Consider the following 15,104-nt stretch of genomic DNA (forward strand, 5'->3'; position numbering starts at 1 on the left):
TTCCCAACACGTGCCGCTTTGCCACTGAGTGACACATTTCCACCATTCTTCAGCGACAGCTTCCATGTCACCATTCTGTATCTTGGGTATCTTCAAGACGGCAGTACAGGCAAGGGGTGCCCATTCATTCACCATTCACCAGCACCCATTCAGAGCAACATATCACCCAGCTTTCAGACCCAGAGTCTTGAGGAGGGCCTTCTTGCCCATATTACTAGCCTACAATACCCATAGGTCATACTCTACCACAAACATAAATCAACTTATTACCATAATATATACTTATATATGTATTACGCACCCCGCTCCCAACCTCCTATAACCTTTTACTGTAAATACGGGTCGGGATTAGGCAGGCTTGCTCGCAGCGGCATTGCAGGGCTCTGACTTGGCAGCAACGTCTCCAATTTGTACACAGAGAGCTCACTGTCAAATCGTCCCTCAACTTGCATAGACAACTGGGAGACCCTTCTAGATAAATATCGCTTAACTACACATATAAGTTTACAACAATTACCAAACCCACACAATTCCACCCCTGTACCTGGATTTCAGAGATCACGCCCATTGTGTACCATGCACCTCTACCTACGGTTAGGTTCAAGGAACCCTCGAGTCCCATGACTAACACTACACCGGTATTCTTTAGGACAAAGAAACAAAAACTCGCCTATGTCCTAAATAATACCTGGGTGCCTTCTTCCCAGCAATGACCTCTCCATCCAGAATACAGAGAGAAATAACTTCCCAACATTATTCGTTCATCCCCATGTATTGACCTCGCCTACAAAGGACATCATGGTCATGCTTCCGACAAAGGGAAATATCAACCTGCCTCCAGCGTTCATCTTCTCTGATCACATGTGTGATATAGCCTCAAATGCAACAAGATAGAGTCCCCAGTCAGTAAGCCCATTGATGCCACCAAATATACAGACCAAGTCTGCACTTCTGTATATGAGAACATACAGCATAACTCCTTTCACAATCCAACTTAGTACCACCCATACAGGCATTCGACCACTATTTTGGATTAGTGTAAGCAACGTGTTTTGGCAAAATCTTACTGAGCGGTGACGCTAACTCATCAGGCCACTGCCCCTCATACAGAGACGGTATAATCAGCTTGATGTTGGCTGATATTTCCACCTGCCACAGAGTGCGCGCCAGAGACAATGACAGGTTTCTGTCTTCCCTACCAACCTCTCAACATGGTTGACAAAATCCGGAGCCACTCTAACCTGAGTGTTTCTGTGATTACATTGAATGTTATCAAGGATACCACCAATCTCCCGGGGTAACAAAGTCACGCTCCTTCTCTGAAGCTATGGCTGTGAGTTTGTTCCTCAGGAGGCTGATGTCCCCTCCATTAACACCCATCCCAGCTATTGTTCCCCCCCAATATAGTGCTGAATACATCCCTTCTCTTTCGGGTTACTCCTCAGAAATAAGCATCCTGCATGGACCTCATTCTCATCTCTGGGAGTAAGTCACTGGTACAATAACCGCACCTGATTCAGTGTATACTCAGCACATATAGGGTGATAGGTTTTTGTCAACCACCATGAGATGTTGCAGCACCATGTGGTGAAGTCCTACGGTACCCTGGTAGCCAGCGTTTGTTCCCTTTATTTTAACAGAGCATGCTCCTGTGTGTATTCACTGGCATTATCTGTGCAGGGTTTCAACCTCTCAGGTGAGACACCAACCGGGCGTATCTTCCTCGTGTCTAGTTCTGGTGTCCCGCATGTCCTGTACACGAAAGCTTCTCTCTAGGACCGCTAGGATTGAGACACCACCCCTACGAGGAAGTTTTCCCCCATTGATGTGTCACCTGGCACCCTTTAGTCTGATCCACAGCTACCTTATTATGCATAAGCGCCAGTATGCCTCCTGGGTACCTGCACCATATTCACTCCGTTACACCAATACATGTAATACATTAAAACCTTTCTTCTTTCAATTCCTCCTTCCAACAAAAAACCACATATTTTACATTTTCATGTTTTGACGGATTGGATGTGTCATAACTCTTCCCCAACCTCCAACCCATTGCACATGTATAAATAACATGTTTGCATTCATCAGGAGAGACTTCAGCAAAAATATTTCACAAGTTCTCTTGCTAGGCACAGTCTTTCAGATTCAGCATTAGCACCAAATTGTCCATACCAAAAAAAACAAGTATATTCTGAATCTTTCAAGTTTTTCCTTTTTCCCTCTCCTGATGTTTATCAGAACAAATTTGTGGTATGGTGTGGCACAGACAAACTGCCAACCAGATGATCATCTGTCATCCATCTTCCAGAAGCCTCTCCAATTCTCGCTCCACTTGGATTCTGGAAGTGAAAACAAGAGCAGTATCAAATTCTTATCCACAATATCTGATCGCTTACCATGTTTACTTATAGTTCCCTCCTTGGAGCCCAGGACCTCAGTATTCCTGGCTTCTGCAACTCTGACCAAACTATCCAACCAACCATGACCTCTTTAGGCTACACCCACTGTAAAATGTATCCCCATGGTATGATCAAAAAAACGTTTAAAACTGAACGTCAGTGTTGCTTCTCAAAAACTTCAAATTTTACAAACTAAAAAACAATGCATCTATCTGTATCTTTACGATGTATGCACTGCCCCTTTTCAGGTGACTGGTTCTAACTGAGGGCATTGTCAATTCCCCCCCTTTCAGGTGGATTAGACCTACTACTTTTCCACCTGAATAAAAATATAATTACCATAGAGGACTAAACCAATATCAACAAAAAAAAATTTAGAAGAAAAAAAAAAAATAAAAAAAATAAAAATAAAATCAAAAAAAATAAATTAAAAAAAAAATGTAAAAAACTTAAAAAATCCGGCCATGATCACACAAACAACATGACAAGACAACCATCATACGACAAGACAACCATCATACAACAATGACCAACACTCAACTTTTAGTTGACAACATCCATGGATTTTTCTCCTGCAAAGAGTGCTTATTCCAATCTGAAATACAATTAGTTAATGGGGAAAACAAAAACAAAACAAAGCATATGTATCATCACAACATTTTAGCTTCATTTGTAACTCTTTTTAGTACTATTATTTTTCATTGTTTGCAAACAATTACTAACTAATGAGCTCATGGTACCATGTGATAATCGATTATGCATTTACAATAACCTAACCCCTGTTCTGCTATATTTTACCACTGTTGTTACTTTGAGAGACCTGCAAACAAATGCAAATGTCTGTATACGAACCAGTTTAACTCCTTCCTGGTCTCTGGAAAAAGGAACACACAAGTGATTACACACAATTCTTATGTTAATCAGCAGTATTGGATATTCAGGAAAAGTTTACAAAGACTGACAATAAGAGAAGAGTAAATAAACACAAGATTAAAAAAACTCATAACAGAAACATCTTTTAACCACACAAAAGAAAAACCACGATACCAATTCAGGGGTTTATCCCTAAAAGTACAAACCAAAAAAAAAAAAAAAAATGTATATCTATATCCAGGTCCTCTATCATATTCTGAACTTGAAACTTACATCAAACCTTTTTCATAGCCGGGAAACATTGACCAGAATATTCTTACCATGCTTGCAGCTCACTAAGTTCTGCTAACATTGTTTCCCCCAGTGCTATATTTGAGTAACCATGCGTCTATCTCCATTTTGACTCTACACAACTGTCCTACATATTGTTTTTTAGTTTCTAGACCCCGCATTTGCGTTTTACACGGGAAATGGGTTTGATTACCATTGGTTCCGTGCTGTGGATGGCTACCCCACCTGGCTGAATAACACACACGAAGCCTTGGGGTCGTTTTCGGGTATAATTTCCTTTCGATATCATTATTCGCCGCCCGACAATATTTTGAAATGTGACCCCCCCTTTTACACAAAAAACATTTTAGTTCTGGTTTCCCTGCATAGGCCATTTTTTTAGCATATGGCGCTGGAAACCCACATTGCTGGATAATATTACTGCGATTGGACTGCACAGACTTTATACTTTCGTTGTCTGAGGAGTCATCCGAAGTGTCAACTCCTGAGTCAATTTCAAGTGCAGTTATCCCACCTTTATTTGCTTCTTCCACATCGATTCCCATCACATTACTATCATTTGCAGTGATAATAGCATACGGGTTTTCTTCATATTTCACTTCTGGCTTTTCTATACACTGAGCATGTGCGGAGGGTACCTCCACTATTGCACACTTGGAGGATAATTCCATTATGGCTGCTTGTGCCTTAAGCCTTGTGATAACCTGCAAATTCTCAGCCTCCCTTTGATTCAAAGAGGCAATGCAACTTTCTCTTAATTTGCACGTTTGTTCTAATTCATCTAATCTCTGTTGCAATACACATTTCTCAGTCACTAATTGTTTAATCCGACTACTAGCATCCGCATCAGCCTTTTCAATCCTGATTGATATATCCCTTACCTGTTCCATCACTTCTTCTCTATCAGCAAACCATTCTAATTCTTTTTGTTCCGCAATCTCTTTCATTCTCATTAACATGCATAAGGCATTGGCCATTCTCTGTTTCCTGCCTTTTTTTGACTTATTAAATATGCGACTGTTATGTGTATCACATTGTTTTAAAAGTTCATTAAACTGATATGTTAATTTACCTTTGTGAGTAACTTGAAATCTAATCCCACCATGCTTGCTAACGAAACCTTCAATGGCTTCCATTGATATGCTAATTAGCCTAGCCACACCAACTGGTTGAGCAATCTTGCTTAGACAAAAGAAATCAGATAACAAGTGGACAACAAAAAAAAAAAAAAAAAAAAAAATACGAACCGTTTAAATTTCCAGTGACTTGTGGTTCTACAGCATACAAGACACAAGGCACACTCTTAATCAATGCCTTGGTCTTCTATTGGACCAGAGCTATTTCACTCTCACGTGTGTAGAAATAAAAACCTATACTTCCTCCACTTTTTCCTCAAAGATGTATGGTAATTCCTGCCACTCTCTAACCAACACTGTGCATTAGCAATACACTAAACAATCAGATACCAAGCACACAACGACATAGAGGAAGCTGTTTAGAAGCTAGCTTTGACCTGTAGTCCCACTCCAAAAAAAAAAACAACAACAACAAATACAAATACAAATCCGTTTACCCACGAATTTCTGTAGGAGAACACACTCTTATTCAATGTCCTTCTACCCGATAGCAGGTCATAGGGAATTTCTATTGGGGCAGAAAGTTTTTTTTTTTCACAATCACGTGAATACTTCCACTTTTCCCTCAAAATTGTATGATTTATCCTGTCAATCTGCGGTTATATCACATAACCAGGGATGATCAGTCCCTTATCTCGCCAGTGCGCCAATTTGCCCTCTGGTTACAGTTTCTGCAGCAAACACAACAATAATGTACATATATATATATATATATATATATCAGTCACAATTCTCACCAGGTTTTACGCGTCCGTTCTACCAGTGGAATATCTCCCAGAATCCTCCTGCTCATCCAAGCGTGGTTTCAGAATTCGCGAGCCAGCGCTAATCTTGTCCACACTAATGATGACTTCCAGTTCTGGGTGGCTTTGAGCATCTGTGCTTACAGGGACTCAAACAAAAATACCTTAGATTTTTGTGGATTCTGTGTAAAAATACGTTTTACACGCCTTCTGGGGTGCCAAATGAAGTAACTGATCAATCCACTCTATTCTTATTATTATCAGTTATGTATTCCTTTGTTTAGTCCCTATAGTTTAGCTATCAATCAACATGCCAAGCACATGTTATTGTTACTATCACAATGCTATCACCCTTGGCTATGAAATCAACACACGTTTAAGGTCAATTAAATCTCATTTATTTCCCAAGGAAATAAGGAAAATGTGCATCAAGTATCAATAAAAGTTACAATAATATACATCGCATACAATCACAGTGCAATCTAAGCCATACTTATCCGACCTTCGCAGCCACACCTCATGACTGGGTCTCCTGATGGAATACAGAGGGACAGAGAGGGAGCTCAGGTCACAACCCCTTTTGTCAAACATACTTCAGCCATACCACACCCTACTGCCAGTCCCATTTGATTTGGACCAATCAGTGTTCACATCCAGCTCCAGATGACGTCGCTCTGACGAAACGCGTAGGGCGTGGCCTAGAACGTGCACCTTACACTGCTATTCAAGCAGTAACGCCGGCGGAACATATTTCACAGCGATCTATCTTTTTTGGAATTTGTGAGTAAAACTGATTTTAATAAACATTGTACGTTTACACAACAATATTGCACCATGGCTGTACTTCTGTTTCCCTTCATGTACAAACGCTAAACGGACCATTCACGGAAGGAAGAGTGTAAAATATCCCCACAGCACAGCGGTGGCAGAGCCTTGAGAGAGCTGCACAGTGGCTCATACTGTGACTGCTTGGCTAACCCATTGGGGGTTTAATGTCTGGTGAGCGCATATATACATTTCTTCTCTAACACAGAGTGGCGCACCGGAGAGGAATTTAACCCTTGTTTTCACCAGTCACCTTGCTTCACCTTCCTATCTGATAAAAGTCTTATGCGTTTTTTCAGCAACTAGATGATGCGACTTTGAATAAATATTTTCAGTTGGACATTATAATATATTTTGGATTGGACATTATATGATCTTTTTGATGTTTTCACTTGGTAGTTTCACAATGCCTTTTTGATTATCACTTTTTAGAGTATAAGTATTGGCTCATTTATGTGAGCAAAAGCACTTTTTACCAAAGCACTTACATTTTTAGTTGTGATAGATTAGTTGTATTTTTCATCATATTATTTATCACACTTGTGCATAGTTATTATTATTTTTTACCACACTTGTGCATAGTTGTTATGTAAGATAACGGATACACATTCCCATTCACATATATTTTTAATATCACATATACAGTGTATTGGTGAAATTCCCACATTGGGCTTCATTTTATGTAATTTGCAGAATATTAGCATTTTTAGTACACCATTTAGGTTTTAGCGCCAAAGCTTAATTTATTTTTCAGTGTTCACATGACAGCCCCCCTAATATTGCCATATTTGGCTTTGTGGCCAGTCCCATCTGACGTGCCCTGGGCCGTCTTTGTCATCAATCTCTTTGAAGCTTGTGTACACCATTTGGGCTGAAGGTAACTCCTTTGATATGCAGGTTCTGCCACATTCCTCTACACATTCTAAACATGTGTCATGCAAACATCAACATGGCTGAGTTCGGCTGTACACACAGCGGTGTAGATGTATAATAATAATTCCTGTCTGATTCCAACACTGGGCCACCGCCTGTAAAAGAGCTATAAGAAGGCGCGGTGGCCCGGCAGAAGAACTGAAGAGGGGGACAAGACCCCCGAAGTCGGGAGAAGAGGCCGGCGGCGAGGAAGAAAGCCGGACTCCTCCACTAGCAAAAGAGCTACAAGAATATAGTGGAGGAGTCCGGCGAGAAGACCCCCGAAGACGGAAGACCCCCGGAGCTGTGCAATAAAGTATTTTATCTCGTGTGTTGTGTTTTTTTTGTACTTTTATTTTACAGGTGAATGGGTAGGGGTACATTGTACCCCATACTCATTCACATAGGGTGGGGGGCCGGTATCCGGGGGCCCCCTTATTAAAGGGGGCTCCCGGATTCCGATAAGCCCCCCGCCCGCAGACCCCGACAACCAACGGCCAGGGTTGTCGGGAAGAGGCCCTTGTCCTCATCAACATGGGGACAAGGTGCTTTGGGGTGGGGGGGCCGTGCGGCCCCCCCCTTCCCCAAGGCACCCCCCCATGTTGAGGGCACGCGGCCTGGTACGGCTCAGGAGGGGGGGCGCTCGCTCGCCCCCCTTTCCTGGCCGGCCAGGTAGCGTGCTCGGACAAGGGTCTGTTGTGGACTTTTGGGGGGGACCCCCACGCCGATTTTTTTTGGCGTTGGGGTTCCCCTTTAAGTCCCTTCGCGGGCCCCGCCTACCTGGAGACCCGCTCGATATGAGCGGACTTTTCTCCGGGCGGGAAAAGTCCGCTCATTTCAAAAGTGCGGCGGACTGGCATACACACGGCCGGATTGTCTGCCGAAATGCGAGTACGACGGACAGAATAAAAAAAAAAACGAAATTCTTAGTATGCCGGACTGCACGCTGAAAAAGTCCGCTGAAGCCCACACACGAGCGGACTGTCCGCTGAAATGTGTTTCGGCAGACTAAGTACGCCATACAGTCCGCTTGTGTGTACGCGGCATTAGATGTTGCTGTGTTCATGCTGTTTATTCATGGGCAGGGGGTCACCACATACACTACCCTGTTTTCTGGGGGGGGGGAGGGGATATGGATGGTGAAATTTTTTCTCTTTGTCTTTTTTTTTCCTTCAGTTTTTCACTTGTTCTTGGGGTTTATATCGATATGCAATTGTTGACATGTTCTTTTATATTCATGGTTATTGTTTCAGTTAAACCGAGTGGTCTCCGACGGACCACTGCACCCTCCTGCTGTGGTACTTGATCCGAACTAACGTTCGAGTCAACATCTGACCAGGTAGTGGGATGTTTAACCCACGACTCATGGCAATCTTACTGTTACAGAGTTATATGTTCGCAGCATTGCATGATTCTACTACCTTTTCTGATGTGATACAATACTTCTCTCTTCCTTCTCCCTCTTCACTGCTTCTATCCCTTTTTACCCCTCTGGGTTTGCAGGGTGTGTACTCTGGTTCAAGGTTGATGGCCGCCCAATGCTGTCCCAATGACAATTAACTGGTTGTCCCTGAATGTTCAGGGCATGAACTCTCCCCATAAGAGGGTGAAGGTTTTTAAATATCTGCGCAAACGACAAGTTGACATTGCTTGTTTACAGGAGATGCATTTTTCTGAGACCTCCCATCCTAGGTACTTCGATGCTCAGTTCCCTCAGGTATTTTTTGCAAATGCTTCAACTAAACAAAGGGGGGTTCTCGTGGCTTTTCACAAATCTGTTCCATTTAGTTGCACTAAACAGATCGCAGACCCTGATGGGTGGTACCTATTGCTCCAAGGCACTATTCATGACATGGAGGTTACCGTACTAACGTACTATGCCCCGAATGTAAATCCGGGGCCCTTCTTGACCCATGTCTGCGCCCTACTTATGTCCCACTGCAAGGGCACCCTCCTTCTTGCGGGTGACTCTAACCTTATATTAAATCCCAAACTAGATAAGCAGCCGCCCGAGAGAAACGGACAGTCGGCAGGGGCTAATAAATGAATGTCCTCCTTGCAAACACTTGACTTAGTTGACCTGTGGAGGGAGTGTCATCCTCAGGGCAAGGACTACACCCATTACTCTCACCCCCATCAGGTTCACTCAAGAATAGACCATATGTTTATGCTCAGACGTCACCTTCCGTTAGTGGTATCGGCCTCAATCTTGGCTGTTCCTTGGTCGGATCACGACCCGGTGCTAGTTGTCTGTCACTCTATTCTAGATAGACCTAGATTTTCTCCCTGGGTGATGAATGATTCCCTTCTTTCACATGCAGGGGTGACAGCGGATATTGTTAAGGCTTCGGAGGACTACTTTTAGTGAAAATTTGGGCTCAGTGCAGTCTCCGGTGGTCCTTTGGGAGGCTTATAAAGCGGTGTTACGGGGTTGGATAATTGGTCTGGCTTCGGCCCGTAAGAGGGCAAGAGAGATAAAACAAAAAGAGCTTGAGTCCCGATTGGAGTCACTATCCGAGAAGTTTAAACAATTTCCCACCCCGAGCAACCGTAAGTTGTTGGACTTAGCCAGATTGGAGCTTGACCTGTGCCTCACTGAGGGTGCTGAGTGTATACTACGCCGGTCCCGCCAGCGGTGGTATGTGAGAGCAAATAAGCCAAACCGTATGTTAGCTAACAGACTCCGAACCTTTGCCCCTAAATTGAACCCGATAACCTTACGAGATCGAAACAATGTCCTATCAGGGAACCCGAAGCATGTTCTGGAGGAATTTGGGTTTCGCCTTGCGAAGCTATACGCGGCACCAGAGGGCAATGCGGCTCAAAGCACGGCAGACTTCCTGGAAAGCCTTTCGCTCCCATCCTTAACGGGGGCTCACGTTGCCCTCATGGATAGGGATATTCAGCTCACCGAAGTTCTACAAGCAATAAAAGAACTTAAGGTGGGAAAACGTCCTGGGCCTGATGGGTACACCGCACTTTATTATAGGAAGTTGGCATCGGTAGTAGCCCCCCACCTGGTGGCAATGTACAATTCGGTGAAAAACTGCTACCCTCTCTCCCCAGATCTTCTGACAGCAAATGTGGTGATGATTCCTAAACCGGACCGTGACCACTCATCTTGGGCCAATTTCAGGCCGATCTCGCTCATCAATGTAGATATGAAACTCTTGACAAAAATTTTGGCGACTCGACTAAACTCTTTTCTCCCCCGTTTAATAAAAAAAGACCAGGTTGGCTTCGTACCACAGAGACAGGCGGGAGATGCAATTCGACGTATAGTTCAACTCCAACATATAGCCCAAGCTCGCTCTCAGGAATCCATGCTTCTCTCCCTCAATATAAATAAGGCCTTTGACTCCTTATCTTGGCCCTATCTCATGTCTGTCCTACGGCACTATGGATTCGGGACTTCATTTATGACTTGGATGTCGGCCCTATATGATTCCCCCCGAGCAAAAATTAAATATTACGGATTTGAATCCCCCATTTTTAATATCCGCAGGGGAACCCGCCAGGGATGTCCACTGTCACCCCTTCTTTTTTTGTTGGCACTGGAACCTCTGGCGGAGGCAATAAGAGCTCATCCAGATATCCGGGGCATAAAAATAGCAGGTTGCCCCCATAAGATTTCCTTATTCGCTGATGACATTCTCCTTTCTGTCACCTCTCCTAGAACTTCCCTGCCAAACTTACACACGCTGTTGCACTCCTTTGCATCTCTCTCAGGACTCCAGATTAACTCATCTAAATCGAAGGCATTGTCGACTAACCTCTCTGTGGAGTTACTGGGGGACTTGCAGTCGGCCTTTCCTTACCAATGGGTTTCCTCTTTGCCTTATTTGGGAATCCGTCTCACATCGACATATCAGGCTTTATATCAGGCGAATTATCCACCATTATTCAAAAAATTAACGGATATGTTGTCAGCGTGGTCCTCCTTACCTCTTTCATGGTTAGGGAGAATAACGGCCATCAGGATGGCATATCTCCCAAAATTACTTTTCTATTTTAGGGTTCTCCCCATCCCAATTCCCTCCCACGTCCTCAATACCCATCAGCGTAGGATCCTGCAATTTATCTGGGGATCGTCTCGCCCCCGTATTAATAAACAAATCCTTTTTGCCAACAAAAGTAATGGGGGCCTCTCGGTCCCGAATATAAGAGACTACTATGTGGCTGCTACCATTGCTCCACTCTCTCACCTCCACGAGACGTATCAACTCCCGCTATGGGCGACTATTGATCTGCTTGAGACTGACCCCGTCCCAATCTCTGCATTACCATGGCTCCCACCTATACATCGCCCTAAGATTACAGGGCCTTTTTGGGACTCGGTGAAGTACTCGGCGGGGCTGGCTTCTCCCCATCTCCCGCTGTTGCGACTTTTACGTTGCCCACTTTTCCCTCCAGGCCTTAATGACTCAGTGCAATTCAAGTGGTGGATCATGAATGGCTTCGGCGATGTACACTCCTTGCTTACTCCCACAAAAATTTTAACATATGACGTTTTACACTCGTCACATGACATACCTCTACGAGAATATTTCAGGTATCTACAGATCCGTCATTTCCTCCAGAGTCTCATTAAATCTCAGGACGCCCCATACAGGTTGACACCGTTTGAGAGCATCTGCAGATCCAGGCCCCACTCTCCTGGTCTGACATATATGATATACTCAGCTCTGGTTTCTAAGAGGAGACCTCCAGTGCGGTCTTACCATTTGCAGTGGGAGAGAGAGTTGGGGAAGAAGCTGGATCCGGAGGATTGGCAGGCAATGACCCTAGCCATATCCAACTGCTCACGCAATGTAGTAATTCTGGAAAATGCATATAAGGTGTTATACCGGTGGTATTATACCCCGACGCACCTGGCTCGCTTTGTCCCAACCTGTTCCCCTCTTTGTTTTAGGGAATGTGCCCAAGAGGGCACTATGGCTCATATTTGGTGGACATGTCCGCGGGTGTGCAGACTATGGGTCAGATGTATGCATTGCTCCGTAGTCTACTTCGTGTAAATCTTAAAAAGGATCCGTTTGAGGCACTCCTTGGCAAACCAATCACTGCGCTGTTACGCCCAGAGCGCCAATTGACGCAACATCTCTTTACTGCAACTAAGTTGACAATAGCCAGAGCATGGAGAACCCCGGCTCTGAGTTTCGAGGCAGTCAAGAACCGACTGAATGATGTTATGGTCAATGAAAAATTGTCTTCTGTTCTTTCTGACACTCATGCCAAGTTCCTACGTGTCTGGCAGCCCTGGATTGCATATCATTATTCTCCTAGATTTGATGTTGCTATATTGTGGTGCGCACCCTGTGAACCCATTCTCTTCCCTCCCTCCCCTCTCGCTTCCTCGACCCCCCTTCCTTCTCTCTTTTGACCCTCACTACTCCTCCCCTGCTTCTCATTCAACAACCTCTTTTAATCTTCTCTTGACTCATTATACATCTTCTTCTCTCCTTCTTTCTTTTGTCTCACCAATTAACAGTAGATGATTACTATGGGCTGTTAATGTATTGTATGACATGCTTCTGTTGCAGTCATGTGAAAACCCGGGTTCACCCGGACACAGGAAATGTTGGAATCGCTTGGGCAACAGCCTGCTTCAATTACTACTATACTGTGAAACACCTGAACTGTTATTTGTATGACAGCCTATTGTATTGGAATGTAAACTTGTTAATTAATACTAATAAAAACCTTTGTAAAAGAAAAATAATTTAGGCAATAAAAAATTAACTGTAAAAAAATAAAAAATAAATAAAAAGGATGCCGGATCCCATATTCATCAAGAATGGTATCAAGAAATTAGAATCTAGAAAAGATATTGTGATAAGACAGGCGGACAAGGGAGGAGCTATTGTCATACAATCAAAGAAAGATTACAATGAAGAACTAAATAATCAACTGAGTGATGAGAATACCTATCAAAAATTATTAAGCAATCCAACGATGCGATATAAAAAAGAATTAGCTAAAATTATACATAAGGGATCTGAAAAGGGATTTTTGAATAAGAAGGAGGCGAAATATTTGCTGCCTAATGTATGCAGAATACCAGTAATATACACGATCCCGAAAATACACAAAGATGAGAAAAAACCTCCTGGCAGACCCATAGTAAATGGGATCAACTCAGTCTGTGCCAGACTTGGCGAATATGTAGATTTCTTCCTGCAGCCTGTCGTGAGAAAAACAAAAGCTTACCTGAGGGATACAAAACACCTCATACAATTATTGAAAGATATTAACTTGAATGAAGGACCTGTATATCTGATAACAGCAGATGTTGCTTCATTGTACACAATTATCAACCATGAAGAAGCAATACAAGCGACTAAATGGGGTTTGAGAAACCTCAGTAGTTTGAAACGCAAACAAAGAAGATTTTTAATAGAGTGTTTGCGTTTTGGATTAGAGTCAAATTATTTTTGGTTCAACAATACCTACTATAAGCAAATTTGTGGGATCGCTATGGGCGCAAAATTTGCACCAAGTGTAGCCAATATATACATGGCCAAATGGGAAGAAGAAAACCTATATAATGATATGCCTCATCAATTAATACTCTACAGACGCTTCATTGATGATTTGATTATGATTTGGGCAGGAGATAAAGAAAGCCTAGAGGAATTTTGTTTTAAACTAAATATGAATAACAAAAATATCAAATTGACGTGGGAATTAAGCACTGAAAAAATTAATTTTCTGGATCTAGTTATTGAAAAAACTGAAGAGGGACTCAAAACGCACACATATTTTAAATCTGTTGATAGGAACAGTTATCTCCCCTTGGACAGTTGTCATCACTTTAGATGGCTAGAAAATATTCCAAGGGGGCAACTAATAAGATTGAGGCGTAATTGCTCTGACAATTCGGTATTCCTCCAACAGGCAAAACAGATTGGTGAGCGGTTTATCCAAAAGGGATATCAAACCGAATTTATCAAAGAGAAAATTGATACTGTATTACAACTTGATAGGAATAAATTAATACAGGACAATGTCAGAAAGGAAGAAGAAAATTAGTTTATCCCTCTAATTCTGGATTATAACATTCAATTCAGACAAATTGAAAGAATTATTATCAAATATTGGGAGATCATTATAACTGACCGCCATCTTTGTAAGATTCTGCCAAAAAAAAACAAGTTCATTTATAGGCGACCTCCAACTTTAAGAGACTGTTTAGCAAAGAATGTATTGGATCCTCCCAAGAAGTTCCTTTCCTTTTTTGAAGGTAAAGGATATTTTCCCTGTAAAAAATGCTACGCATGTAGACATACTATGGAAAATAAAAAGAAAAAATCGCATTTCTCATCAGTTGTCACTGGAAAAGAATATACTATTAATGACTGTATCACATGTCGTAGTGAGGGTGTGGTATACCTCCTGGAATGCCCATGCCGTATTCAATATGTGGGAAGGACCAAAAGGGAATTGTGGAAACGGTTAAGGGAGCATGTTCAGAATATAAAAAATGGCTTTGATAAGCACAGTCTTTCAAGACACTATGCTAAATATCATAAAAAAGATCCATCCTCATTAAAGATCTGTGCGATAGAAAAATACAAACCGTAGGCGCATGCGCGGCAGCTCCGAAGATGGCCGCATAGACCCGGAGCTCCGTCCCGCCCTGGCAGACCGGGACTGATAACGGCGCCCAGAGAGCCAGCATTCACTCAGCGACACTTCCGCAGAGTGGCGGAATCCTCAGGGATCACCCCAATGTACTCCGGGGCTGTCAGGAGAAACCTCGAACCCACCTTCGAGGCAACCCGCTCTTCTCAGGCAGAAGCGAAAATGGCGGCCGCGCCTCACCGCTCGGACGCGGCCTACTCGGCCGGGACACAGCTGGCAGTCTCTCCCTCTCCTGCCCTGCAACGACAGACAGGTACCGATCGCTCTGACATGGCATCCCC

This window comes from Lithobates pipiens, unplaced genomic scaffold, assembly GCF_037356315.1.
Source record: "Lithobates pipiens isolate NorthernLeopardFrog02 unplaced genomic scaffold, aLitPip1_a1.2 Scaffold_13, whole genome shotgun sequence".
NCBI classification, from domain to species: domain Eukaryota; kingdom Metazoa; phylum Chordata; class Amphibia; order Anura; family Ranidae; genus Lithobates; species Lithobates pipiens.